We start from the raw sequence: 13,764 nt of genomic DNA on the forward strand, positions 1-13,764 counted from the left end.
AAATCATAACCTGTACAAAAATAGTGACATGTATTTCCACACCCATATCTGAGAATACTGCTTTATGACTTGGTATAGGTTGGGAAAGGTTGTAAAGTAAGTGGCTGTGTAATGTCACCTGATAAGAGACTTATTGTCACTCATATGGTCTTTGGATTGCCATATTGCATTTTCCCCACATAATATTTCTCAATAGCAAGCTCTAAGAGAATTATGGGGACCTTATGCTCTTTAGTGTGCTCTCCCAGATGAATTTTCTTTTTTTTGCAATTTTTATTGTGAAGACCAGTATGGAGACTACCATATTCCCTTGGTGTCTGGCTTATTCACTTTGGTAAAATTTTGTTATTTGAGGTTTCCAAATGCTCCCACCACCTCTTGCATTATATACTGTAAGTTTGTAAATGTATTCACTGAAATCTGTTTGGAAGGTGTGTTGGTCCCACTCAAGTGACGGCTAAGTGATCCTGGCAGACAATGTGCTGAATGCCTAAGGTAGTGGGGCAAAATGCTGCACAATTGTACCAAAGCATCAATTTATTTTCAACATTTTTTAACCTAATAATTTGTGATCTGATCTTTGATTAGTAACTCTTTAGGTCACCAATCATTAATCAATCTCACCAACCATTAGCATGTGACCTGATCATCCTCATATCACTATACACTTACAAATATAACACTATATAGTACACCACTATACAGTTAACCTTAAACTCTATACCTATACCTTAAACTCTAACCGCATCTAAAACTATCACTGTCCACTAAATGTACCCCAACACTATTTGTTACATTATCTCATAAGCTAAAAACTAGATTAAATCACTAATGTTTCCTATGCTAGTGTATGCTAGTTTGTTTTGAGACACACAAAAGTTTAAAAAAATGCCCCCAAACCCAGTTGAAGAGAGACACCAAATAAACATTTAAACATATGCCTCCAAACCCAGCAAAGGAGAGCCACCAAAAAACATTTAAATTAAATTGCCCCTAAACCCAAGAAAGGATTTAAAAACAGCAAGAAAGAGCAAAAACTAAGCCACGTGTGCAATGAAGAAGGGACTCCGGCTTGCAGCATTTATCTAGATACATGCATCTAATGTGAAAATTAAAAAGAGAGAGAGAAAAAACCCAAATTCCAGTTAGATTTGTGGCTGCAGTGGTCCCTCTACAAATATAAGTAAAGACCAGGCAATGCACTTTTAGGGAATATAAAGTTTATGGGGTTTAGGGGTAGTTTCCACCCAAAATGTGCTCAGGAGAAGGAGATTATTTTTTTGTGTTTTCTTTCTTGTTCTAGGTAGGTGAGCATGCAGCATCCATCCCAAAATCTAAAAAGGTAGAGAAAAAAATTCTCTGTTGCAGTCATGTTTGTGGCAGACCACCTAGAAAGATAAATAGGGTGTCTTCAAAATACTCAGGCAATGAGCTTTCAGGCATGGAACATGAAAACGTTTGGGGGGGGGTCAAAATGAAATCCTCTATTCTTGAAGGATTCAGTTTGCAGTGGGCCACATAGCAGGATGAAGATCCATATGTTATTCGTATTATTCTTATTACTATTGTTTTACATATCGCTATCATATTCCACAGCACTGTACATCGTTTTCCTTTCATTCAGTTAATTGGAGAGATACACAGATATCCTGATGCTGCATCTGTATAAATATACTTGTATATGTCTATAAACTTGTTTCTTTTAAGTAAAAGACTTCTTGCTCGCTATGAATACGGAATATTTTTTACTTAAGATGGTAATTCATTAAACTCATCAGTAATTATTCCGCACGTTTCTATATAGGTTTCAGACAAAGTTGCTGCTTTTTACGAAAACTAGCAATTTTTTACTTTTTGTGTTTACGACACCAATAATTTACAACAACAAAGCGCGCATTTGTTTCATTTTTTTGTACTTAGCCATCCGCGGTAAATATGCTTTCCCTAATCATGAGAAATTATGACAAAACATGCAGATGCGGCCTGCATTACTGTTGCCTGGTTACGCATTAATGTTGCCTAACAACCCACCACTGATGCGGTTATCCTTTCTGCAGCCTAGTCAAACTGCATTGCCCAAACACACGCACTACGATAAAGCTCCCTGTTACTCTATATACGTTAGAAAGGGATTGAGTTTATTATATGTTTGTTCATGCCCTTGTTACACTGTTAAACATGCATCAATGTGAAAAACCACTGGCTGTGATCGTAAAGAGGTTTGAGTAACCGAGATAATGCTTTATTTTGATAACATTACAAATTACGCATCGATAGTCTTTCCGAAAACATAACCTTTATATTTATAGCCGTGTCTTACACACTGTGTTCATACAGTTGTCATTTTAATGACACTAAGAAAATGCTTCCTGAACTGACTACCAAGGTTGGGCAAAATCTCCCTGGGGATAAATTACAATTTTCCGAGGGAGATAGGTATAGTTCTCTTAGGATCTCTCAGTTTTCATCTAACTACTCTCTTGGGGTCAACATGAATGTTGTATTCGATTTAGTTTTGTAGGTTACAAGGTCTAGGAAAACAGATATGACTATGTATGTGTGTGTATATATATATATATATATATATATATAGATGAGGGTTTATGTCAGACATATATTTAATGGTATGTTTCAAGGGGTGTTTTATTTACTACATATTATTAGAGACATTATCAACCCTGGTACTGTGTGACAGAACTATATTAAACTAATATTTAGTGGGTAAATATAATTATTACAGATAATGATGTTTTTGGGCGGGACTGAATGGTCCTTCATTCTGAAATATCTACAAAACGGTTCTTCAAGAATGATCTGAACAGTAATAAAATTGTTCTACACTGGGAGCTGGTGGGCATTATTTGCAAATCTCTTAGATACCAAATATATCGAACCATCTCTCTGTAACACAAAATATTCTAGGAAGTAGAAAGTAGATCTACTCCCACCACCATCTATGTCAGGATGTATTAACCCACCGGAACTTGACCCTGGACTTACTGGAGTGGATCCTAGAGCAGCAACAGGCTCTTCACTTAATGCCCTGAGCAGAACATTGGGGTGTCCAGCCCACTGGCAACCCTCTGTGACTCAAAGGTTATGGCCCTTAAAAATTATTTAAAACATTGGAGGGACATCCTTATCTATAGGGAGCGTACGAAAGAAGCATGCTAAGAGATGCAGAAGTTGAAAATAGAAATTCATGGCAGTAGCGCCACTCACATATCAAATTCCCAATCCCATGTACCCATGCAGAGCAGCATCACTAGATCCAACAGAGAAACAGCCATTTGGGCAGAGGCCATTGATACTTTGGTGGGTACCACGTAAGCTCCCCAAAGTCAGACTCTGGGGGATCAGTTATTTTGATTTTTCAAATACTGGTGACCAAGGAACTGCATGTGCATATCTTCTACCAGTGCCTGCCCAGGCCACATGCCGTGTGCTGCTGCTTCTGTCTCCTTCCTTACTCCGAGGAATCATTTTTTTATTTTTCAATTATTGTTGAAATTCAGTCCTGTACCAAGTAGCTGGATGTGTCTGTCGGCCAGTGCCTGCCCAGGTTGACAAACCATACTATGACTGCTTCTCTATTTCCTTTGTTTCCAAATATTAGAGAAATTCAGTCTTGTATAAAGTGTCTGTGTCTGTCTGCCAGCGCCTACCCAGGCCCAGTTCTATACTGCTGCTGCTCCTCTTATTAAATCTGGGGTATACTGGGGAAATTCAGTCCTCTACCAGGGGTCTGCGTGTTCCTATCTACCAGTACATGCCCAGGCAACATGCCCTACTACTGCTGCTGCTGCTGCTCTTTAATTTCCTCTCTGAGGATCTCAATTCTTTATATATTTTTCTAATGTTGGGGGCAAATTCAGTGTCCTTCTGTACAGTGGGGCTGGATGTGTTTATCTGCCTGCTTATTGCCAGTGCCCTATTACTACTGTTGCTGCTCACCTTCCTTACAATGATAGATTTATTAATCAAAATGGTCCAACTTTTGGAGCGATTCAGTCCCATGCTGCTCGATGTATATATAGATTAGTGCAGTGCTGTTGTTGCTTTTGGTGGTGGTCCTGCAGTGCCAAATTGAGCCTGGATCTCTTCTTAAACTTTGAGATGAGGCTGCTGTAACTGAGAGTTGCATGCAGAAGGTGCCAGGGCCCTCCCATTGGTAACGCCACCCGGATTTCATTTCGGAATCAAAAAAGACCTCCGAATTTCATACAAACCGAATGGCCAGATGGCAAAAATGAAACAAAAATTTTATCCGAATCAATGTTGCTTGCTGTGCACAAGTCTATTACAGGCATAGTAAAATATGAGCCTCCAGAACATAGTCCTCCTTGTACATGTTGAACAAAAATGATTTAATCATAGGTTTTACATTTAAATGAATATGAAAACCCTGTGGGATATATAAAATGCTATTCAACCTTGTATCACATTTATATCAAAAGAAGAACATTTAAGTTATAGGAAATCTCCAATGCCAAACGCCAATGCAACGCTCCTCCGGGTGTATGATTTCTGTATTGATTTCTGCTTCCTCTGGACGTGCACCCACTCGTTTGTTGGTCTATGAAACATATATGATAGAAATCTAGCGTCACACAAATAATGTGCCTAAAAAAGTGTCCCCCCCCCCTTTTTTTTCAACTTTTTTGCAATTACGTGGTTTCTCTCTCCTATACCATAACACCTCCATCACAGGATACGAACTAGCAACCTTGAGCATGGAAGCTTTCATACCTGCCCAGGTCACTATGGTGAGGCTTAGGGGTTTCTCAGATCTTCTGTCATCCTGGACTAGTTCCAAACACTTCTGTTATGGATTATCATTAATGGACTAAAAATACCTGGATGGTTGCATTGTGGCACCCTTGTTTGTCCTGTACTCATGCTGTTGTGCCTTATTTTACTTTACTTTTTGACCCCTGCCTGTATTGTAATTACAGATTGGTTACAATAAACAAGTTGCTCGTATCATTATCATTGTTTGGCTATTGTTTTTATACAGAAAGGGATTAATGAGTGAGGATACATTGTTATTCTGTGGTTATTGTATTCTGAATCTGGCTGATTATTTTCTACAATATTTTTTCTTAAGTGTTGACATAGATCCACACACCAAGTCACAAACACAAATCAATGGAACCACTAAGCAGCCCATTCGATTTGAACATTTTGAATATTTGAAGACTTTTCCAATTAGTAGAAGCATGTTACTGTCCTTAAAACACACAAAAGACAGCAACACTGTATAAAGTGGATGGTTTACACAACTATAGCATTCTGTCATGAACATTCTCTAGAAACAGCAAAACAACAACTAATAAAAAGTTCTAAAAAAAAGTTAAAAGCATAGTCACTTTTGTTTGCTTTATTCCATGCAATATCAATGGAAAAGATTACGAAGAGAGTACGAAAGAAAGAAATTAATATAAATTCAATAAAAAGAACAGTGCTAGACCAAAGGGTACGACGTTAGAGTGTGGAAAGCTGAGGGATAATATGTGAAAGATCTACTTTATAAAAAGTGTAGTAACCCCCCCAGAATATTTCTGAATAGCCTTTAGAGCTAGTTGCAAATACATCGTAACATCTTTACTGTTGCCAGCGGATGCAGAGTGGAAATGTTGAATGCTTGCTTGCTGACATCACCATGCATTTAATTACACTATTTGCTTCTTTGCGGCCTGTGACGTAACAGTCATGTCATGTGACAAACATGATGACACACTTGACTCTACAAATGGCACAAAACAAGGCAGAAAGAAAGTGAAGGTTTCAGCATGTTTATTAAAGCCTCGCAGTGTAAGCAGCAAAGGTTAGCAAAGTAAAATAATTCTACATTTTAGTTTTGATATTCCTAAAGAAATTTAGAACAAATAGTAAGTTGAATCATCATGAGATAAAGATGGCCACAGGGGATGGAGCATTTGGGTCATATCAACCAAAAAATATATTATCTGTATTTGCAATTCTTGTGTTTTTCAATAATATGCAACAGTCTTAAAAAATCTGTGGTTACATCTTAGATAAAAGGCATCTGATTTTAAGGTGCTGCTCCACAGGATATTGATTGTATTTTCTAGAATGCTAAGCAAATAAACCTTAGCTGAACCTGAAGGGTTCCTCGCATAAACAACATAGACACTTTTTAAAAAGCTCCTTTCAGTTTCTATGGCAACAGCCTATCAGTGGCTGCTCTTGTGTCACATGGCTATTAACCCTTTGAGTGTTGGGGGTTGAAGCACATTTTTCCTCCATCAATTTATGGTGTTTTGCAAGTTACACATAGATAATCCAATGCACAGCTCACACTTTAACTAAACACACCTACACATTACAGGTTAAGCTATTCATGTACCCCATCATTGGAGATCAGTAAGAAATAAAAAAAAAGCAAAAATGTCCTTCCATTGTTTATGTATATCTTTAAAACAAAGGGGTAAAGGTTACTAGAACTAAATAATGTATTTAAAGCCCACCCACATTAATAATTTCTATCCAAAAGATGTGTTGCACATGCAGCCCATATAGGTCACATTCCACAATGCGGTACTTGGCACCTTTTTTAAGGGGTTAAATTCTATGACCAGGTAGAGTATCCTAATCTTTTCCTAATTCTGGCAGATCTTCTGTTGTGGGTTACAACTGCTGTCACTCTCATCAGTATTCTGGCTGAAGCTGTTGGAAGGTGAAGTCAACTAAGGTCCATCAGCATATTTTTTTACATTTGTTAACAAGGTGGGACAGGTTTTAGAGGGGGTACTTGTGACATCGAAAACCCCTCATTACTACATGAGCGACAATAGGTTTTTCCACCAATAGATTAGCTGGCCACTTTATCCCCCCTCCTCAGCCTCTGTTGCCATGGTAGCCGGTGGCCATATTAGGCTGCTGGCTCTATGGGGCGATCACTGCATAAAGGTAATGATTAGATTTCAATTTCTTTCAGAAGCTTCTGATCTCTCTATGCCCGATTTGCAGCTTTGTCTTCTTTTGGGAGGAAGCCAGCACAGTTAACTTTAAATTTGCATCTTTCCTCATTAATGAAAGTTACAGTGAGACTTTCAACAAGAGCCGATCCACAGCATTCCCTACCCCACAGAATCTATACACTATGTACACGGTACATACTTGACACTCGGCTAGGAACATACCACTTATGTTGCGCTCAATGAATTATACTGTCCGTGGAAAAAAAAAACAATACCCACAACTTTTTCCCGATTAAAGAATTAGTACTGAAATAGGTCACTTAATTTTCCTTTTGTTTATAAAAGTATTTAATTTAGCAGAATAGGAAGAAGAGCACCTTCTCACACAAAACACTATATAACATTTAAAGTTTACATTTTGAAATGCCTATTGACCAATTTTGAGCAAATTATGTTGACAATCTTTTTTGTGCACAAAACCACTCACATAATTATTAATTACTAGGCAAGCTGTAAAAAGCTTTCATTATTACCCATTTATTCTCAAATAAACATTATTTACAATCGGTAGCAGAACGGCTTGAAACAGGCTCAAGTGTCAAGGCCAGAGTTGGGTTGGCCATCCCAAAGTCTATCCCAAATAGGGCTTTTGCTCCTGGAGCAATATAAACTTCTAGCCTTTTGGTGTTGTGGCCCATTGGGGGTGTCTATGCCCCCAGCAGGGCAATCCGATATGAGCTGTTTTAGTGTTGCAGGACCTGGTTTGAACCACTTGTAGAATTGGCTCCTTAGAACATCTTAATATATTTGAGAGTACAGAAACATTTTGCATTTGCTCATATTATTATTTCCTTCTTTTTTATTCAGTACTTTGCTGCCCTCTAGGGGCGAATTCTGGAAATGCTCTGCAAAAGTGTGGTGTGGCAGATTAAAATGTTATTTGTGACCAGGAAAATGACAGACTGTATCTAAATCGTGGTAGTCAGTTGTGTTTAAGTATATAGAAAATGTTGCTGATAGCTTACATAGAAAAAACATGAAAAAAATGCATTCCCTTTCCCCCACTGCATGAATTGTTGATATTAAAACATTTTACAAGTTTAGCTTGAATTAAAACAGTAAATGAATAAACAAATACAAATAATATACAAAGATTCACAGTTCATATATGAATAGTTGTGTGAAGTGAAAAAGGAGTTTTCATCTATCCATTGTAATAGCCAGGCCTGGACTGGCCATATGACGTACCAGGCAAGTTAAGGGTGGGCTGCTGGTTAAGAGTACCACACACTAACGTCATCAGGTGGTCGCTTGTCATCAGCAGTTCGGGCCTGGTAATAGCTCTTATTGACAATATGAAAAACTCACTCTATGTTTTTTTTTTTAAATGTTTCTTGTTATTTTTATACTAGTGGGACAGTGAGCTTGACTTTGTGTTCTCAAGACTTAAATCAACTGTGGCTGCTTAAATGGGTGATGACCATGGTCATATTAACCAAGGACCACATGAAGCAATAATGTAGTGATAGGGGGCGGTTTGCCCCCATCCTGTAATAAACTTCCTTGATTTGTAGTAACATGTGCTGCCTGTAAGCTCTGGAATAATGTGAGGGCTGTCCGACACTGGCAGCGAGGAGCCAGTCCTACAGCAGATATGTGTATAACCTGAATAATCCAGTGCAGTCCCAGAAGAGTGGGTGGGCTTTAGATCTGTGCTCTGATTGGGTGTCTAGCCTCATTCGTCTTCCTTTTCTTCACTCCCCGCCCCACTTCCCCTCCAACAATGGTGTGTGTCACCTGATGTCAGCAGTTTTTCGCAGCTTCTCCGAGACCACCCACTGACATCAGCAGAACCACCCGCGACGTCAGCAGGACCGCCAGGAATTATGTTCCACTTGCCAACATGGCCGTCAAATGTTACATCAGATTGGCCACACATTCACATTTCTGGTGACTTCCTCTCCCCCAATGCTCCAAAAAACGGCGTTTTTTCCCAAAGGTGAATTTCCGCCAAAATTGTGGCACTTTTGCTGACGTCCTCTCCCCTGATCCTCCAATTGTCCTAATCTAATTTAGGGGCACAATATCGGTTCTTTTGGTGGGATCTTCTCCCTTGAATGCAAATCTAGCTCCCTAGGGCCCTAATTGCTCTAAGGGGCTTCTTGGAAGATAACGTTGGGAGACCCATAAAGCATTCATACAGATTCCTCATTAGCTCAATTAACTTGATTGTAGTATTACTTTACTGTGTAATCATAAATATATCCTTAGCTCCTTAGTTTAGGCATAATTGTTCTTACTGCTTGTAAAAGTAAATTATAAATCGTTTGGTTAGGGCCCCCAACACCCCAAAGCTGTTTGTTAGGGATGTGTTGACTATGCAGAAGGCTCAGAGAAAGGCAAATAAAATATACACAGGTGATGCAGACACGATCAGTCAAGATATAGAGAAACCGGTAATAGCACTTTAATAAGAAATGCAGCACATAGCCCCAAATGGAGGTGCAGCAATAGAACTCGATATGAAATGAAAAGTAAGAAGCAAGCAGAAATAATGGTTTGGCAGTTAGCAGGAAACCAAAGAAAGGAAACAAGAACCGTTGTGTGTGCAGCTAGTTTAGAACAGGGCATGTGGTAAGCCCATTACACAGTAACATCCAGCATGTGGCCAGCAAGCCAAGGTAATTATAGCCTGCAGCAGTTCATGGACAAATGTTTTATGTAAGTTATCAGGAACGTAGCTGCAAGGATATTAAGGTGACAGAGAACTACTCCGGTAGCAGCATTAATGATCTGTAAGGAGCTGCGCTGTACAACATTAAGTGCAGAACAATGCTCATCACCCTCAGGCAGCACAGCATAGCACATGGAGATAGCAAGAACAAAAGCGCACAAAAACATTAGGTAACAGGAAAGCACAGGAGCTGAGTGACCACAGCGACAAAGTGCCTCTTTTGATACTATGATATGTCTACATGTTCATGGTTCACCAGTACATGTCTACCTGTAGTTACATGCGGTATTACTGTGTACCGTTAAGCATCATGTGACTGTAGCCTCCAAGTAGCCTTCCTCTAGTCTCGCTTTTCTAGATCCTTATGTTAAACTTCCTACGTACTCTGGTACATAGTGCTAATTCATTTTTCTGTAGGTTCAATAATCATTTATGGAATTATGTTTCCCTGCTAAAGTAGTTAATTTACTTTTTATAAACTCTTCTTCTTATAATGGTCAGAGACAATGCTATCTTCCCTTGGAGAACATTCCTTAAACTTACTTGGGCACCAAAGGGTGGTGCAACTGTCATGATCCTTGATCCTAATTATAGAGAAAATTACTGAATTTGCATTATAATAATTGGTAACAGTTTAGTGAAATATAAAATATGTACTTAATATTAGAAAATAAAGTTTAAATATGATTACATTATAGGTTAATCACATAGATGGTTGTTCATCCCTACCATATACAATAGACAGGGGCCTATTTGCTGAATCTATGAGGTTCTTCAAGTAAGCACATCCAGGGAAAGGGTGTCAGAAAAAAATTACAACTAGGTGAGTTGCGAAAGGTAGAAATCCTGGGTCTTGTCCTCTATAGATAAAAATAAATGTAGGTATTCTCATTGTATAGCAGAAAAAAGAGAGATTGTAAAAAAAAAACATACATTGCATTTATTTCTAGAAATTTAACTGCTGTGAATATTGCTATGTAAAAATTCTGGGACTATTACATGTCCACATACATGTTTTTTCTTCACTATGCTTTATGATTTCAATTCAGCAAGTTTTATTTTTGCAGAATACATAATGCATAGGTAAATTGGTGAGATGCTTTTGAAGAAATCTAGCTAAGTATTAACTATACATAAGTCAGACCATTGAAAAGCACATGCTTCAGATATCATCTGAATTAATTATATACAAAAATGGTTTATATATAGAATCTCTATTCTTCATCACTGTTATATTTTGTTTGTCCATTAGATGGCGCTGTGATATTATCTTTGATTCAATACTATTTCACATTCAGTGATGTAATATTATTATTATAGTTGGTTATTTCATCCAAACCATGATAATGTGTTTTGGCATAACAGCATAGAAAAAAATAAATATTGGCTTGGGACATTATACATTTTTTTCTTTAACAAACCCAAAATGATATGAATATGAAATTAATAAAAAAAAATGTATTTTCATGCTGCAAGGGAAAATCTAGTGAATTTATATTTATTTGAGCAAATTATAAACCATTTTCAGTGTTATATTGATGTCAAATACCACAGAGTATTATGAATGGTGGGACTTTAAACGAGTGCACTTACAGTACATGGAAATGCTCTTAGATTTGTCGAGAGACAGCAAAATACTATATGATTTGGTAACGTTCATTAACGCCTTCTCTGTTTCTAATGCTAATAATTTCTAACTTGTAGATACTTCAATTTATCTTACTTTAGTGAACTCATTTTCTTCACATATTAAAGGCTTATGTTTATAAAATGAAATTTAAGTGAATGATACTCAAAGTTATGCCCAATTAAGCCACGCTGTCTGCTGAAGTTCAATGAAGTTAGAAACAAATACAGACAGGGCATGCTGGGAATTATAGTCCAATGCATCTTAAGTGGCACAGGTTAAATGATAATTCTTAGGGCCTCTCCCACTAAATACTTCTGTTTTACATTTTTATTGGAATTCATATTATGCCTCACAAAATGGGGTTATTAATGTATAACTTTTTGGAGCCCCTCTCCATTCAAAGGCTCTATAAGGGCCCTTCCATCCAGGCCCTACTTTTTACCTTTTGCTTTTTATGGGCAAAAAATGTGAAAAAATGTTCCAGTGGGTTACAGCAGAAAGCATTTTGCCTGCTTCTCAGCTAACACCAGAAGCAGCAATTATGAGCTGAATGGGGCAGAAACTTCCATACCCGGGTACTTCCTGGCTCAGGGTACCCACATACCTAAGATAGGCTAGCTACATGAATGTATGGTCGTTTAATTGTGTATGGGGGTGGAAGGGGAATAGGGCAGGGTGTATACAATGCTCCTGTAATCCAGTGACAGAGGACTATGACCCAGACAACCAGAGAAGTGGTACTTCACCCGGAGTCTCCAGGCTGAACATGAAGAGTCCTCCTTCACTCCAACACAATGTTTCCCAAAACATTATATACATTGTGACATAATAAGTGATCCCCTGACATATATATCATGATGTTCCTGACACAAAGAATGGCAAAGAAAGGTTTTCCTTGTAAATTTCGTCATCTTACCTCCATCCCAGCTACCCCACTATCTTTTGACAGAAGGCTTCTCCACGGGAGGTTAAAATAAAACACCGAGAATTTTGGACACATGCATTTATTGAGACCCACAAAAAAATAAATACAAAAAAGGATGCAGTCAGGGTGCAATGGGATCTAGGGTCTACGGAAGATGGGGATCCATATGTGCACCCATCTTCTACAGTTACTTCGAAAGGGAACATAACATGCATTTTCAACAGTAATTGTGATGTCATTATGAGGTTTCATTTTTTTTTTTACTTATTGCCCAGCTGTAATAATGAACTTATGTTTTTTTCCCTGTGTTTACTTGTACTCCTTGTTAGGAGAGACACTACACACATTTCAAATGCAGAGTACATGTTATTCAAAGGAGAACACCCACATTTTTTATTACTAGTTTCAAATTAAAAATAAGATTGTTACATTTGTAATTGCTAGTTTTTGCATAATAGTGTTTTCAGGCAGCTGTATATGAGCAATTTGCATGTGTTCTATCTTGGCCTATCTTGTCATACTGCCAGCGGTAAACAGCAAAATAATGTCAGGAATCTGTTCTAATCATTCATTTTCACACTCTGACTAATAAAAGTCTTCCATTAGCATTGCCATAAAGCATCAGCTCAGTGTGGTGCTTGAGCAGGGAAAGTCATTCAAAATATCACATGACTGCCAACAATGCCAATCCCCAGCTCTGCATATAAAGGAAGTTTATTGAAACAAAACATTCAGTTCACAATATAAAACCAGATTTTTTCATTGCTAACATATATTACTTTATATAGCACTGTACTTTATTTATTTTAGGGAGAAAATTATTTTTTTCCATGGTATTTCCCCTTTGTCTTTTTCTGTGTATTGGATAATCATACATACTCATTGATAACATGTAAAAAAAATAAACATTCTCCTTGTTACGCCAGGGTCCAGTAAGTCTAATGCTGTGTGACACAATGTAACAGTGCTTGCACCTGACCACCTTGCGATCAGCGAGGACACAGAGCATTAAAAAGTAAAAAAAATAGCAAAAAGGTAATAAAAAAAGGAATAAGCAAAAAAAAGTAAGACCATATAAAAATGAAAACAAAGTCCCTCAACCCTAATAGTTTAGCCACAACTCAAAACCAGTTCAAAAAAATAAAAAGTGTTATGCATAAAACATTGAAAAGAAAGATGCATAGGAGGTGCAGGTATTGAAAAAAGTAAAATAAAAATAAAAACAAACAGTTAAAAATCCCAAAAATAAAAAGTAAATCAAAATGTGGTGTGTGCAAGGAGTATATGGGTCCTTTTTTTAAAAAAAAAATGTTGCTGAATATAAATTAGATATCTGAATTACAAATCTAAGCAAAATAAATATTAGAATATGATTTTTTTTACATTTCCCCACTTTTTTTTGTATTACTGCTACCAAATATTCTCTTATATGTGTTAATATAAATAAAAAAACATAAATTGGGCCTTAAAATTGTTACCAAACATTCATATCAAATGAAATGCCCGAATATTAGCAAATAGGATTAGCAGC

Source organism: Spea bombifrons, chromosome 3 (assembly GCF_027358695.1).
Source record: "Spea bombifrons isolate aSpeBom1 chromosome 3, aSpeBom1.2.pri, whole genome shotgun sequence".
NCBI lineage: Eukaryota > Metazoa > Chordata > Amphibia > Anura > Pelobatidae > Spea > Spea bombifrons.